The sequence below is a fragment of the Hyla sarda genome, unplaced genomic scaffold (assembly GCF_029499605.1).
Source record: "Hyla sarda isolate aHylSar1 unplaced genomic scaffold, aHylSar1.hap1 scaffold_257, whole genome shotgun sequence".
Classification (NCBI taxonomy): Eukaryota; Metazoa; Chordata; class Amphibia; order Anura; family Hylidae; genus Hyla; species Hyla sarda.
In genome coordinates, this window is record NW_026609257.1 from 179275 (window position 1) to 195439 (window position 16165).

Genomic DNA, 16165 nt, shown 5'->3' on the forward strand with positions numbered 1-16165 from the left:
AAATCAAAAGATTTTTTTTTAAAGAAACAAAACCAAAAAAAAACAAAAGAAATTTTTTTTGTAAAAAATTGAGAAATAGAGAATAGAAAAAAACACAATATATAAAGAAATTGTTAAAAGGAAGAAAAAATTAAGAAAAAGATAAATAGAAAAATAAAAAAATAAATAAATAATAAAGAAATCCTAAATGTAAATAAACAATAAAGAAAAAAATAAAAAGAAAAATGAAAAAAGAAAAATAAATATAAAAATAAAAAATATTAAAAAAATATTTAAAAAAAATAAATAAAATGAAAAAATAAAAAGATCCTCTCAAGGGTCCACTATCCACAATCTTCCGGTCCCTCCCGGGATTGAACTCTCCTCCTAAGTGCAAGTGTATATACCAAACTAAAATTATGTATAAAAATAGATTATTTATTTATATTCATAGTGCATCAATTAAACATAAATATCATAACAGAGCGTGTGATTCATATCTCTTCCTTCAGCCTTATCTTCCTTATTTTCCAACATCTATAAAAAATAGAGAGGGAAAAAGTTATAGTATGTTATGGGTTACAAAAGTACAAAGCTATACAGTTGTGTGTATCAAAAAATTTTTTGGCTGAACAAGAAAGCAAACATTGTATCCAGGCCTCAAGAGAAGAAGCTGTCTCCCCATTTAAATCATATTGAACTCGACATTCATTCCACTTGGACGATGAGCGTTAAGTTCATGTATCCACCACAACTCACGTCTCCTGAGGAGTGCCAGTCTATCACCTCCTCTTGTTGGGATGGGTACATGATCTATGGCCATATATTTAATGTCTTTCTCTGTGTGATCAAGCTTCCCTTTCCTCACACTAAATCTGTGATTGTTAATCCTGGTTTTTAAACTCCACGTGATTTGACCCACGTAGAGTTTTTTGCATGGGCACATAAGAATATAAATCACCCATGTAGAATCACATGTTCTTGTAATATTTTGTGTTTAATTATTTCATTTTTTATTTTATTTTATTTTTCTTATCTTTATTTCATTTACTGTGTTTATTATTTTGATATGATTTTTGATTTTTTGATTTTCTACTAATTTGTATATAACAAGTTATATTCCTCAATATTAAGTTCCCCTTCCATTACCCGGATCCCCTACCTGTTTAGGTATTGAACTCTTCTTTATGCCAGGCAGCGGTTGACATGACGCCAGTGGTTGCATGGCAACATTAGCTCCTTTTACACATGATCGCACTCATTTAGGTGGATGCGGTCATGTGATAGGGGTGCGTCACGTGATCGGGATGCCGCGGCTTCCTCCCCTACTCTCGTCATCAGTTACTGATGGCGATGACGTGGGAGGGGGTCACGTGGGTGCCCCGGTCATGTGATCACATCCCAGGAGCCTTTCTAATCTATACACACATTCGCAGTGCACTTTTTACCCACGCCAGCGCCGCCATCAACAGAGCGAGTGAGTAATATCTCCCTGGCCTTATACTAATATAGATACATAATTATGTACATATGAGTATAATTAATAATTAGATGCTGTTATATGATTATACCTGAGATGGTGTATTTTCAAGCATTGTTTTTAATCTGCACAATTATGCACAGTATCGCACTATAATATGCACTTTATAATTTTGTAAAACACAATATGAGATGTAATTTATTTATGTACCGTATTTATCAGGGTATACCACGCACCGGCCTATAACACGCACCCTCATTTTACCAAGGATATTTGGGTAAAAAAAGTTTTTTACCCTAATATCCATGGTAAAATGAGGGTGCGTGTGTGCGCGTGTATACCCCGATAAACCCCCAGGAAAGGCAGGGGGAGAGAGGCCGTCGCTGCCCGCTTCTCTGCCCCTGCCTTTCCTGGGGTCTAGAGCGCTGCTGTCGGCCCTTCTCACCCCCTGGCTATCGGCGCCGCTGCCCGTTCTGTCCCCCTGACTATCGGTGCCGGCGCCGATAGCCAGGGGGAGAGAAGCGGCGCCGACAGCCAGGGGGAGAGAAGGGGCAGCGGCACCCATTGCCATTGTTGCTATGCGCTGAACGGCGCGGCGCATGACGTCAGTGCGCCGCGCCGTGCATAGCGACGACGCAGGGGACGCACGCCAGAGGCCTGCAGCAGCGCGGACCCGACTCAGGTAATTATGCCACCGGGGATGGGGGGAGGCAACGGGGCAGCGGCGCCGGCAATGGGTGCCGCTGCCCCTTCTCTCCCCCTGGCTGTCGGCGCCGGCACCGATAGTCAGAGGGATAGAACGGGCAGCGGCGCCGATAGCCAGGGGGTGAGAAGGGCCGGCAGCAGCACTCTAGACCCCAGGAAAGGCAGGGGGAGAGAAGCGGGCAGCGACGGCCTCTCTCCCCCTGCCTTTCCTGGGGGTGTATCGGCGTTTAACATGCACACAGACTTTAGGCTAAAAATTTTAGCCTAAAAAGTGCGTGTTATACACCGATAAATACGGTATTTCACTTAAAATGTTTATAATTTTTTGTAATTGATTGATGTGAATCATGTGATGTGGAATATTGCACTAGAACTGGGTATTTAAACCCCTTAGATTGTGTGTATCACAGGCTTGAAAATGGCTCCATAGGGGCAGAAACGTTGCTGTATTGAGACAGGAACAAATAAATGCACTTTATTTAATTTGAGTGCTGCGCTTGTTGGATTTTCTACATTACAAGGAACCCTGATCAGGTTGGAGCGCTGGCACCATTAAACGGACTGAGCTGAGTAGTGCTGCGGATTTTTTCTATGATATATATATATATAATGGATATCAGAATATCGACATACTATCGACACTACCTGTATGCCCAATATTGAATATCAACACTACCGTTATGCCCCGTCAAATTCGGTTGTTAAACTCCCTTTTTTTTTGCAGCTTGTAATTTTCATGGGTCATAACGGGCAGTAACGGGTCCCGATGGACCCATTATAGTCAATGGGGTCCATCGGGCGCCATTATTTTCAGAGTGAATAGTGGGAGAAAAAGGTGTAAACACAATTTTTTCTCCGGCTATTCTCAATCCTAAAATAACAGGCTTCACACTGCCAGAGACAACCGGCAGTGTGAATGTAGCCATACTTTATTTTATTAAGTATGTTTAGAATTTGGTCCACTCAGGGAACGCATGCGCCGAAGAATGGTGGTACGTTAAAAATGTGTGTAATTTATTTTCTGAATATACCTGATAGTTTCGGCAGCGTAACTATCAGGGATATTATTGGGTAGGAAGGGTCACATGCGTGGTCCCTGGTTAATGCTGAGTGCGTATGAGCGCACAGCTCAGCGTGATTGGATGGAGGCTCAGGAGGCATTTGCGCTGACGGAGGGTTTGCCGGCTGAGCAAATGAAGGGGGATACGCATATTCAGCAGTGGGAGTCACTGACTCGTGGCTGTGGAGGACGGCATAGAACGGGGAGGATACTAAAATGGATGAAGTTTAGTTCCAAAGAAGGCCACGGACGGCTGCAGAATAGGAAACGAAAGTCACAATTCAGAGAGAGCAGCTGTGCTTCCGGTGTGGACAAAACACAGGGATGGCGACCATTTATTAAAACCGAGGTAATTGACTTTATTATATAACTTGTGGAATGCTTTCAAATGTCGGGTAAAAGAATTTAACCAGAGTACTCCTTTAACATGACTCTCCAGCTGCAAAACTATCACTTCCAGCATGACTTCATTGTCTGGGCATGCTGGGTGTTGTAGTTTTGAACTATTTGCTAGTAGCTAGTCATTTTGCTAATTGTGGTCCCTGGTTGGCAATGACAAACGGGAGGTTTGTGACATTTTTGCAACTTTTCCACAGAAAGTCACAATGAAAAAATCATAACTACTGTATCTCCTTTTTATGGCAATTTGACTGAAAACAGTGATTTCTTACAAATGGGCTGTGTGGAAAAAAGTCTCAAAAAAGTCGCACGCAAGGCGCATGTGACTTTTTTGGGCCTAACCACCTCAGAAAAAGTCTAAGTGCTTTTATAAATTCCCTTCTTTCTCCCATAATCCCCTATAAATTATATTTACAGTGACCCCCCCTGACCTACGATGGTGCCATCGCATAAACGGTTATCCGGCAGCGCTGATTGCTTCAGCTGCCGCCGGATAGCCGTTTACGGTGCCCCGTGTGCTCTGGTGATGGTTTCCTACCTGTCCTCGGGGCTCCGAAGCGTCCTCTTCGGGATCCCCTCCGTCGCCATCACGTCGCTGCGCACACCGTCCCGTCATCCAATAGGAGCGGCGTGCGTAGTGACGTGATGACGGCGACGTGAGAGGGATGTTCCCAGGCAGCAGAGACGTTCCGGAGCAGGGGGACACCACGGGGACGCGGCGACAACGATGGAGGGCGACATCCAGGGCAGCGGTGACGAGCAGTGACGGGTGCGGAGCGGCGGGGACAGGTGAGTTCAACTTCCTATTCTTTACATTGCACGGATCCCTCAACATACAATGGTTTCAACAAACGATGGTTTATTTGGAACGGATTACCATCGTATGTTGAGGGACCACTGCATGTATATATATATATATATATATATATATGTATGTGTGTATGTTAATTTTTTGTTTTTATTCCACCGTTCATGCTTCACAATATTGTCCTACCAGCAGCGTGAGCACCACACGTGTTGTTTCTTTATTTTCTATAGCATATTCACACTTGCCGAGCTGTGCGCCGAACTGTGAGGTAATGGCATCCTCCAGCCATTATACACACGCTCTCTGCCAGCTGTAACAGCGCCACCATGTAGAGAGTGGTGTACCACATAGAGAGACACATTAGCAAGCTCCAACATATGACTCTCCAGCTGTTGCAAAACTACAACTCCAAGCATGTTCTCACTGTAAGGGCATGCTGGGAGTTGTAGTAGTTGTGAAACATATAGACACATGCTAGACCAGTGTGTCCTCTAGGTTAAACCATTTGCCTGTGCCTATTCATTTTTCTAAGTATGATCCCTGCCTGCTGGTGATTTATTTTGCTCCTTTTCACAGCAAAAAAAAAAAAGAAAACACTAAGGAGGAGATTTATCAAAACCTGTCCAGAGGAAAAGTTGCTGAGTTACCCATAGCAACCAGATTTCTTCTTTCCTTTCTGAAATGTCCTCTGTAAAATGAAAGAAGCGATATGATTGGTTGCTATGGGCAACTGGGCAACTTTTCCTCTGTACAGGTTTTGCTTAATCTCCCCCTATATCCCTTGATAAATTCCCTCATGGTGTTCTAGCCCCAGGAACCAGGAAGTAATATGGTATCAGGTAGACCAGCATTCCTTGCAACTATCACATGATAACCACAGGTTTACTATGATTTGCTGGTTAATGTGTCAATCAGCCTCCAGGCCAATAGGAGGCAACAAAGGGGGCTGGGACTTATACGCAGTTTTAAAGCAAGGCATGCTCAGCAGTGGCCATTCTGGAGATAGATACAGAGAGAGACAGTGTGTGTGAGCAATAGGAGTCAGAGATACTGTAGAATCCATATAGCAATAACCTCCACAGCTGGCTGAGCAGAGAGCACAAACCTTAGGCCTGTGTTTCCCAGCCAGGGTGCCTCCAGGTGTTTCAAAACTACAACTCCCAGCATGCCCAGACAGCCTTTGGGTGTCCTGGCATGCTGGTAGTTGTAGTTTTGCAACAGCTGGAGGCACCCTGGTTGGGAAATACTGGCCTAGACTATACAATTCCACAGCATCTGTGGCTGATCTCAGGGACCCATCCTACAAATCCCAGCCATTCTTCAGGCACATCCAAATATCTGTACAACTACAAAGCAAAGCTGTGGGCTGATCTTAGACATCCTTTCTTGTCCCTTCCTGCAGAAGCCTCATCATGGACTACAAATCCCAGCAAGCCTTATTCCAGGCACATACACATATCTGTACAACTGAGCAAAGCTATGATAGCAATTAGAGATGAGCGAACTTTTCAAAAATTTGATTCGGATGATTCTCTGAATTTTCTGAAAAAGTTTGTTCCGATCCGAATTTGTTCGCAGTGAATCAATATTAAATAAGGCTATTTCTAGCCTACATACAGCCTCTATAGGGGTATAGAACACTTTGCTGTGTCCTAAAACGCATATGGAGTGTGCTGGGGTAGTGAAATAATACTGTTCAGAATAGCATGCAGATTACCGGCATCGCTCTTAGAATCACTGCCGCACAGCAGCACAATGACAGAGCCTGGTGGTGGTATCAGTGTCAGGAGACCATATAGTGGCAGAATGACACAGCGAGGAGGTGTTGGCAGCATGAGAACACCATATAGTGGCAGAATAACACAGCATGGAGGTGTTGGCAGCATGAGCAGACCATATAGTGGCTGAATGGCACAGCGTGGAGGTGTTGGCAGCATGAGGACACCATATAGTGGCTGAATGACACAGCGTGGACATGTTGGCAGCAAGAGGATACCATTTAGTGGCTGAATGGCACAGCGTGGAGTTGGCTGATGAACTAGTACACTACACACCAGGGCTTCACAATCCCCCCCAAAAAAAAAAAAAAAAAAAACAACACAACATGAGAAGTTTTTGACAAAGATTTCTCATAGGTAGCACCCGCTATCCAAAAATTTGAAATTCCCATACCCAGGCCCCACCTCTGCGGGATCAGTAACCCATATATTGCCTGAAGGACACAGCCTGTAGTTGGCTGATGCACCAGTACACACCATGGCTTCACAATCCCCCCTCCAAAAAGAACACAATGAGACATTTTTGTCCAAGATTTCTCATTGGTAGCACCCGCTATCCAAAAATTTGAAATTTCCAGAACCAGGCCCCACCCCTGCGGCATCAGTAACCCATATATTGCCTGAATGACACAGCCTGGAGTTGGCTAATGCAAGAGTACACACCAGGGATTCACAATCCCCACCAAAAAGACAACACAATTAGAAATTTATGACCAAGATTTCTCATAGGTAGCACCCACTATCCAAAAAATTTTAAATTCACAGACCCAGGCCCCACCACAGTGGCATCAGTAACCCATATATTGGCTCAAGCACACAGCCTGGAGTTGGCTGATGCACCAGTACACACCAGGGCTTCACAGTCCCCCCCCCAAAAAAATAAGACCTTGAGAAATGTTTCACAAATATTTCTCATAGGTTGCACCCGCTATCCCACTATCCCACAGACCCAGTCCCCACCTCTGCGGCATCAGTAACCCATATATTGTATGAAGGACACAGCCTGGAGTTGGCTGATTCAAGAGTACACACCAAGGCTTCACAACTCCCCCCCCCCCCCCAAGAACAACATAATGATAATTTTTTGACAAAGATTTTTAATTTTTTTTTGATGAAAACAATCTCAAATGAACCAGTTGATGAGGCCCCAAAATTAAGGACGGTGGAGCACCAAAAATCATAATTTTCACCAAAAAGGATGAAGAAGCAGAATTTATCCCTCTTTGTATTTTCTTTGTAAAATTTTACGTAATAAATCACACGCAACAAGCGTTCCGTTGTGTAATGGTTATCCTTCTGGAAATTTCAAATTTATTACCGTTTCCCCAAATGTAGGACATACTCGGAAGATAAAACTTACTATACAAGGACAAGCTGGCTAGCATAGGCATCTTGCACGTTACCCTTTATTCTGAAACGTTCATCCCTGCAAAAAAGTTTCCAGAGAACGTTTGATGCCCGTCAGAAGTTTGGCATGACAGATGCCCGTCTGAAGCTAGGCATGAAGGATGCCCGCGAGAAAATGGTCGCCAAAGATGCACGTTTCAGAATAAAGGGTAAAGTGCAAGATGCCTGAGAGATGTTGAATTCTAAAAAGCAGCAGGTAGGTTTTGCAGTAAAACCGCCAAAATTGATGAACGCCCGGAAAAATATCAGCCTGAAGAGGAGCGCATCGGCCATCACTATGAACTCCGCCATGGCTCAATGGTCCCCATCCATAAACATTACCAAGACCATCCAGATTTCACAGCAGAAAACCATTACCTCAGGTCTTAGTAACAGCGTTAAGGGAATGCAAATAAATGTTGTCAACCATCAACTGAATGGCACAGCGTGGAAGTGTTGGCAGCATGAGAACACCATATAGTGGCTGAATGGCATAGCGTGGAGGTGTTGGCAGCATGAGGACACCATATAGTGGCTGAATGGCACAGCGTGGAGTTGGCTGATGCACTAGTACACTACACACCAGGGCTTCACAATCCCCCCCCCCCCCAAAAAAAAACCCAACACAAATGAGAAATGTTTGGCAAAGATTTCTCATAGGTAGCACCCGCTATCCAAAATTTTTTAATTCCCAGACCCAGGCCCCACCTCTGCGGCATCAGGAACCCATATATTGCCTGAAGGACACAGCCTGGAGTTGGCTGATGCACCAGTACAAACAGGGCTTCACAATCCGCCCCAAAATCAACAAAATTGTATAAATAAAAAAATAAAATGTATACCTTTGTGTAAGAACAAGCGCATATCCAACATATCAGTAGACTCTATAATGCAGGACGGTGGACCACCCAAAGACTTTCTTCTCAAAAATAATAAACCACACAATGTTTGAAATTATTTTTAAAAAAAATATTACATATGTGTGTAAGCGCATCTGTCTCCAAAAGATCAGATCACCAAAGGATTTTTTTCGGCAAAAATGATTAAGCAGAGTTAATCCCTCTCCGGATTTTTTTTTTATTTTCATAAAAAAATCACACGCAACAAGCGTTCCGTTGTGTAACGGTTAGCATTCAAATGTCAATTTTATTACTGATAAAATTATCAGTAAATTTAACAATAACACTACCCAAGAGTTTTTAACTACCCCATACATTGCACCAGGAACAGTCAGGAGTAGGCCTCAGCAGTACCCAAGAGGCTTTAATAACCCCTTACCTTGCCCGATCAATTGCGAGATCGAGCAATAACAGGTGTGTTATGGCCTCAGATGTCCTGGGCCGCTCTAGCGCTCCACTGAACAGATTAGCGTGTCTCTATCTTTCAAGGACAGGTGCGTGTTACACGCTGAAACCAGTTCGTGATAGGGATCTGGCATTGCAATTATTTACCCTTAAAACGAGGAATTACCAGTAAGTGAGGGTCATAAGCTCGGGTTGATTAAGTCCCTGCCCTTTGTACACACCGCCCGTCGCTACAACTGATTGGATTGGTTAGTGAGGTCCTCGGATTGGCCCAGGCAGGGTAGGAGGAGGCCCTGGCAGAGCGCCGGGAATTTAACGATCATTGTTGAAATTTGCATTAAGCATGTATTTAGCTACTGCTAAACATCCAAAATTTAAGGCCCAAGGCCAGAGGCACCAGGGAGGCAGGTAGTTTGTGAAAGACACAGAATGAGTCTGGAGCAGTCATTCGCAGTACCCAAGAGGGTTTCATAACCCCTTACATTTAAAGATCAATATTTATATTTCCATTAAGCATGTATTTAGCTACTGCTAAACTTCAAAAAATTATAGGCCCAAGGCCTGAGGCACCAGTGAGGCAAGTAGTTTGTGAAAGACACAGAATGAGTCTGGAGCAGTCATTTGCAGTACCCAAGAACGTTTCATAACCCCTTACATTTAAAGATTTTTCAAATTTTTTCAAAATTTTTGGATAGCGGGTGCTACCAATGAGAAATCTTTGCCAAAAATGTCATATATTGTGTTGGGGTTTTTTTTGGAGGGGGGGGGGGGGGGGTCGTGAAGCCCTGGTGTGTACTCTTACATCAGCCAACTCCAGGCTGTGTCATGCAGGCAATATATGGGTTACTGATGCCACAGGGGTGGGCTGGCTCTGGAAATTCAGCCACTAAATAGCTCTGAAATTCAGCCACTCTAGTAGCAATGAAACTAGGAATCTTTCTTTTTAACACTGTAATGGGGTGGTGCATTGTACCCGAAGATACTGCCATATCTGGTCAATGCATAGGGTGACGGAAGCAAGCTTCGAAATCGGCCCCCGTTCTCAAAAATCCATTTAATATATGGTCCCCAGATAGGGGACGTATCAGATATTAAACTGATAAGAACAGATTTTTTTATTTTTTTATTGAAAGCCGAGGTACGTGCTCTCAAATCACCCAAGTGCAAGTAAAAAGTGCAAGTGTTCACACAAAAAAACTGTGCACGAGGATGCGGTCTATCGCAAGCCCTTCTCCGAAAGGAGAGAGGCCCCCCAACAAACCAAACCCTTCGCCTCTGGGCCAAAAGGCACCTGCAAGGTTCCAGGTGCGATGTCCCCTTTCGCCGAAGCTACTCAGGGACCAAAAGTGTTCCCGGCAAACAACTAGGAGTTAACCAGGTTGTCACCAAGGAACCAGTAAAACCGGTTTGGCATCCTGCCGAAACAGGATGCCACGGGGTATAGCAGGGAGGTGAAGAACCTAATGGACACACACACCTCCCCTAGACCGGCAGGAGGGACACCCAGAAGGGCTACCGCACCCTACCAAATCCTAGTGAACAAACGAACACACAAAGTGGACACAGTGACAAAAAAGAAATAAATAAATAAGTGGATGTGCGCAGTGTGTAATACTGCCCGGACATCCGACCGGATCTATAAAATTTCCCCAATCCTAGCCGGAAGGACAGGATACTAAGGGTGAGTGCCCAGAAGAGTGAGAGAAAAAGTGGGTGCTATGTGCTTTCATTCAAGTGGGGTTGGCAATCCCAAGTGAATTCCGGCACCCTGGGGTCACCACTCCCAGGGCACTTGTGCACCTCGGCCTTCACTCTACCCGGACCTTAAGGCCAGATCCAGCAGGGAACAGGTCTCATCGGGGATGACTGCTGTGCTATATAGCCATCCCTGGTACACCCGTCCTACTGTGTGGTTCCCCATCCTGCCTTGGTGGTCTTCCACACCGCCAACTAACAGGACAGATTTTTTTTTTTTTTTTAAGTTAACCTCAGAAATAAACCATTGTTCTAAAATCTTGTTTGAACATGATTTCTATTCATCATCAGTTAACCCATTATTATTTATTTATTTTTAACACAAAACAAACGAAAAAATTAAAAACATTAACCAGAAAAAAACAAATAACACCAACAACCAAACACCAATTATATAGTAATGCTTACAGTGTCATTCCTCTCCTCCATGCGAATACTAGCAAAAATTCCAGCATTCCAAGAGTTAAAGAAACCTTTGCCATTTCCACTTTTGCGAGTTGCACCAACCATGCTGGTATCTTGTAGGTTTCTATGAACCGATCCATGTCTGCTCGAAAGGAAAAATACACTTTATCTCTTGCCTCAGTACATCGAGGTCCCAGTTTTGCCCTATTTTTTACCAGATCCTTGTCAAAGGACTCCCTCTCTGACTCTGGCATGTTTTCCAACACACCATCCAAAGATCCACCATATTTTACAGGTACATAGACTTCTTTCTTTTTCTTTCCGTCCATAACCTTTCTAGTTGGAGCTTCTTGTTATGATTCGGCTAGCTGGATGTGGATCCTCTGTATAAGAGAGGAATTGGTGTGGACCGTGCCGGCGGACCGGTTCTAAGTTGCTACTGATTTTCACCAGAGCCCGCCGCAAAGCGGGATGGTCTTGCAGCGGCGGTAGCAACCAGGTCGTATCCACCGGCAATGGCTCAACCTCGCTGACTGCTGAGAAGGCGTGGGACAGAAGGACTAGGCAGAGGCAAGGTCAGACGTAAGGAGCGGAGCCGCGCGCGCCAGGACATGACAGCCGGGGACCGGGACAGGTGAGTGACTTGGGATGGGATTCGCGAGCGGGCGCGTCCCGCTATGCGAATCGCATCCCCGCCGGCAGTGTCAGTGCAGCGCTCCCGGTCAGCGGGTCCGACCGTGGCGCTGCAGAGAGAGGAAAGCCGCGAGCGCTCCGGGGAGGTGCAGGGACCCGGAGCGCTCGGCGTAACAGTACCCCCCCCCCTTGGGTCTCCCCCTCTTTTTGGAACCTGAAAATTCTTTAATCGAGAAGATATCTGAGGACCCGGAGACAGGAGTAGGAGCAACAACCTTGGGAGAGAAGCGGTTAAGGATAAGCGGTTTAAGGAGAGAGACATGAAAAGCGTTAGGAATACGGAGAGAAGGGGGAAGAAGGAGTTCGTAGGAAACAGGATTGATTTGGCACTTTACTTCAAAGGGTCCAAGATAACGTGGTCCCAGTTTATTACTGGGGACACGGAAGCGGATATACTTGGCGGAGAGCCAGGAAAAAAGACAGGAGGAGTTCTTCTTTTTTTGTTGGCATGCTTCTATATCTGGGATGAGGCCTGTATGAGGGATTTTTGAGTCTCTTTCCAGACGGTGGAGAAGTCCCGGGAAACCTCATCAACAGCGGGCAAACCAGAAGGCGTGGGAGTGGGGAGGGGGGGAAGAGGGTGAAGCTTGGCACGGGGCAGAGTGTTACAAGGACGGGGGCTATGAGGAGGAGACACAGCATAGTCCTGATAGGCCTTGGGGAGACCAGGTAAAGGAGGAGACACTGAGGTTTAACTGACGGGACTGGGAGCAGACGTGAGGCATTTTTTGTGGCAAGAAGCACCCCAGCTCTTGATCTCCCCGGTGGTCCAGTCAAGGGTAGGAGAGTGGCGTTGGAGCCATGACAGACCGAGGAGCACTTCAGAGGTGCAGTTGGGCAAAACAAAAAGTTAAATTTTTTCGAGATGCAGTCCAATGCTCATGAGCAGTGGTTCTGTGCGGTAACGCACAGTGCAGTCCAATATTACCCCGTTGATCGAGGAAATGTAGAGCGGCCTGGCGAGACGGGTCACAGGGATGTTGAACTTATTAACAAAAGAGGCCAAAATAAAATTTCCCACAGAACCAGAGTCCAAGAAGGCCACAGCTGAGAAGGAGGAGTTGGCAGAAGGAGAAATCCGTACGGGCACGGTGAGACGTGGAGAAGCAGACTTCAGACCAAGAGACGCCAATCCCACGTGAGCTGGGTGCGTGCGTTTCCCAGACGTGGAGGACGAATAGGGCAATCCACCAAGAAATGTTCGGTACTAGCGCAGTACAGACATAAATTTTTATCTCTGCGGCGAGTCCTCTCTTCATGGGTCAGGCGAGACTGATCCACTTGCGTAGCCTCCTCGGCGGAAGGCACAGGGGTAGATTGCAAAGGATACAGTGAGAGAGGTGCCCAGAGCGGTGTGGCCCATGACAGGGCCTTCCCAGACAGGAGATCACGGCAGAGTCTAGAGTCCCCATCAAATTTGTCCGGCAGGGACAAGCGGAGGTTAGGAGCTGCCGCTCGCTGCGGAGGAGGTGTAGGAGCCGGCGGAGGAGATGGTTGTTGCTGTAGCAGCTGCTGTAGCTGTGACTGAAGTTGCTGTAGCATGGTGGTCAAGTGCGACAGCTGGTGACCTTGTTGGGCGATCAGTAGGGACTGCTGGGTGACCACCGTGGATAGGTCAGCGAGACTTGGCAGCGGCATCTCAGTGGGATCCATGGCCGTATCTACTGTTATGATTCGGCTAGCTGGATGTGGATCCTCTGTGTCAGAGAGGGATTGGCGTGGACCGTGCCGGCGGACTGGTTCTAAGTTGCTACTGGTTTTCACCAGAGCCCGCCGCAAAGCGGGATGGTCTTGCAGCGGCGGTAGCAACCAGGTCGTATCCACCGGCAACGGCTCAACCTCGCTGACTGCTGAGAAGGCGTGGGACAGAAGGACTAGGCAGAGGCAAGGTCAGATGTAGCAGAAGGTCGGGGCAGGCAGCAAGGTTCGTAGTCAATAGCAACGTCAATAGGTCAGGAACACTGGAAATGGCAAACACAGAGATAGCTTTCTCAAGGCACAATGGCAACAAGATCCGGCAAGGAAGTGCAGGGGAAGTGAGGTTAAATGGACAGGGGGCAGGTGGAAGCTAATCAGACTAATTGGGCCAGGCACCAATCATTGGTGCACTGGCCCTTTTAAATCTTAGAGAGCTGGCGCGCGCGCGCCCGGACATGACAGCCGGGGACCGGGACAGATGAGTGACTTGGGATGCGATTCGCGAGCGGGCGTGTCCCGCTATGCGAATCGTATCCCTGCCGGCAGTGTCAGTGCAGCACTCCCGGTCAGCGGGTCCGACCAGGGCGCTGCAGAGAGAGGAACGCCGCGAGCGCTCCGGGGAGGAGCAGGGACCCAGAGCGCTCGGCGTAACACTTCTTCTTTACTCTCTTCAATTTCTTCTCTAATTCTCTTCACCGCTTCCTTTTTCTTTGCCTGTTTTTTGGACAGACACTTTCCAAATGGTCTTCCTCTCCACACAGGTGACATCTCTTCTTCATACATGCCTCTGCCTCGTGGCCTCCCTCCTGGCATTTAAAACACCAAGACCGGGTACACACATCTTTCCTGTGTCCGTACTGTTTGCATTTCCTGCAAAATTCTTCCATTCCTGAAAAGAATAGATCTCCATTAACTGCACCAATTTTGAACCGCCCAGGCGGAACAATGACTTTTCCATCAGGCTCCTGTTTAAACTTGACTTGGTACTTCCATTTCGTCGTCCATAGGCCGTACTGGTTCAACACTTTCCCTTTGGGAAGCACAACTTCACAATATCTGGACAAAAAAGTAGCAATATCCTCCTCCAGTACATACGGACTGTACATTCGCACCGTCACTATCTTCTCTCTATTTGGAAAGTGTGGAATTACAACCACACCCTCCAGCACCGGATGAGCCTTGCATTGCTCAATCTTACTGCAGACCAAGCAAAAGTCTTCTTCAGAGACCAAGACGACATCGTAATGGCCACTTCTGGGAAACTCCAACATCGACAAAACTTGCTCTTTCTGGATCTCCAGCAGTTTAAACAGGATTTCCTCCACCACAAAACACAGGCCATTGTCTTTCTTCTTTGTATCCAATAAGGAAATCCTGATCCCATTTCGGAGTTTCGCATATTCAGGAATTCCTTCCGTTGCTGATCCAGATGCTGCCACCATGACCACCAGGAAAAAACCTCCCCCGCTTGTAGGCAGGTAGGTGGTGATTGCCTCTCGTTGTCTGGGGACTAAGCCGGCCCCCTAATAGCAGCAGGGGGGTGGAGTCCGAGAAGGACGATCCCCCCAGGCCAAGGAGCCGGGTACCCCAGACACCCTCTGACCAGACCAAGTGAGCAGATACTACACTTGATCTTAGCCAAAAGGCCGAGAAGCGATAACCGTGAAAGGGGCGGGCCCAACAAGGTCCCCTTCATGTGCACTATCACTGCTTGCTGGAAGGGAGGCTGCCAGACAATTTCCCATGCACACTCTGGCTGGGTGGCAGTCAACCACCAGTACACACAGCAGACCCTAAACCCATACCATTATTGCTAAGCAGCAAGACAGGGGCCCATTGCACTCCGATGGGGCCTTTTTAAATGCAATCCATAACCCGGATTTGCCAGGAACCCTTCTTACTCCTCCTACTTGCATGTGACACTGGGCTGAGGATCTGCATAGGAAACACACACACAAGCACACACCTACCTTTGTTGCCTGCAGATGCCTCCTTGGCTGTCCCCACACGGTATCAAACCAACACCCATGGGAAGCTGTAAGCATAGAGGACATGCCTGCACCCTATTGGACTTACTTGTTTGCGTTAAATCCGAGTTATTTGACAACCTATGGCGGTGATTCTTCTGCTTAGGCAGAGCAGTGCTGATGCTCCTAATAAAGCTGTCGCTTCTGTGAAGGTTCTAGGTGACATCACAATCTCCGTGGTTACATACACAACAAAGCGGAGTTGTTGTTTACACTTTGCAAGGCCTGTGGAAGTGAGTGACATCATAGCACAGTAGCTCTAAGGGTTCTAGATGGATGCAACAATCTCCTGTTGCTTCTATGAAGGTCATAGACGACATCACCAACCAGCTCCATAGTCACATACACAGCGGTGAGATGTCAAAGGTGAGATGTTGTTTACACCTAGTGATGTCAGTGGTATTGAGTGACATCACAGCACAGTGCCAAGGCTCTTGGGCCCGGACACAGCAGCGGCAGCAATATCTCAACGGACAATACGTTTATATATATATATATATATATATATATATGTGTGTGTGTGTATATATATATATATATGTATATATATATATATATATATATATATATATATTTCTCCGCCGAAATCACTTTTAAACCCATTTCCACCTTTTTCTCCCTTCTTTTCCTCTTACTTTTTTTTCACGTTTTTTCACGTTTTTCTCCTTTCCTCCTCTTTTCTCGGCGT

The 16165-nt window shown here is 46.3% G+C and overlaps 2 pseudogenes; both read right to left on the reverse strand.

Annotated features, from left to right (window-relative positions):
• Nucleotides 1-9856: 9856 nt before the first annotated feature.
• LOC130323964 (U2 spliceosomal RNA) lies at nt 9857-10037 on the reverse strand (annotated as a pseudogene).
• Nucleotides 10038-14962: 4925 nt separating this feature from the next.
• LOC130323974 (U2 spliceosomal RNA) lies at nt 14963-15108 on the reverse strand (annotated as a pseudogene).
• Between the last annotated feature and the right edge of the window lie 1057 nt (nt 15109-16165).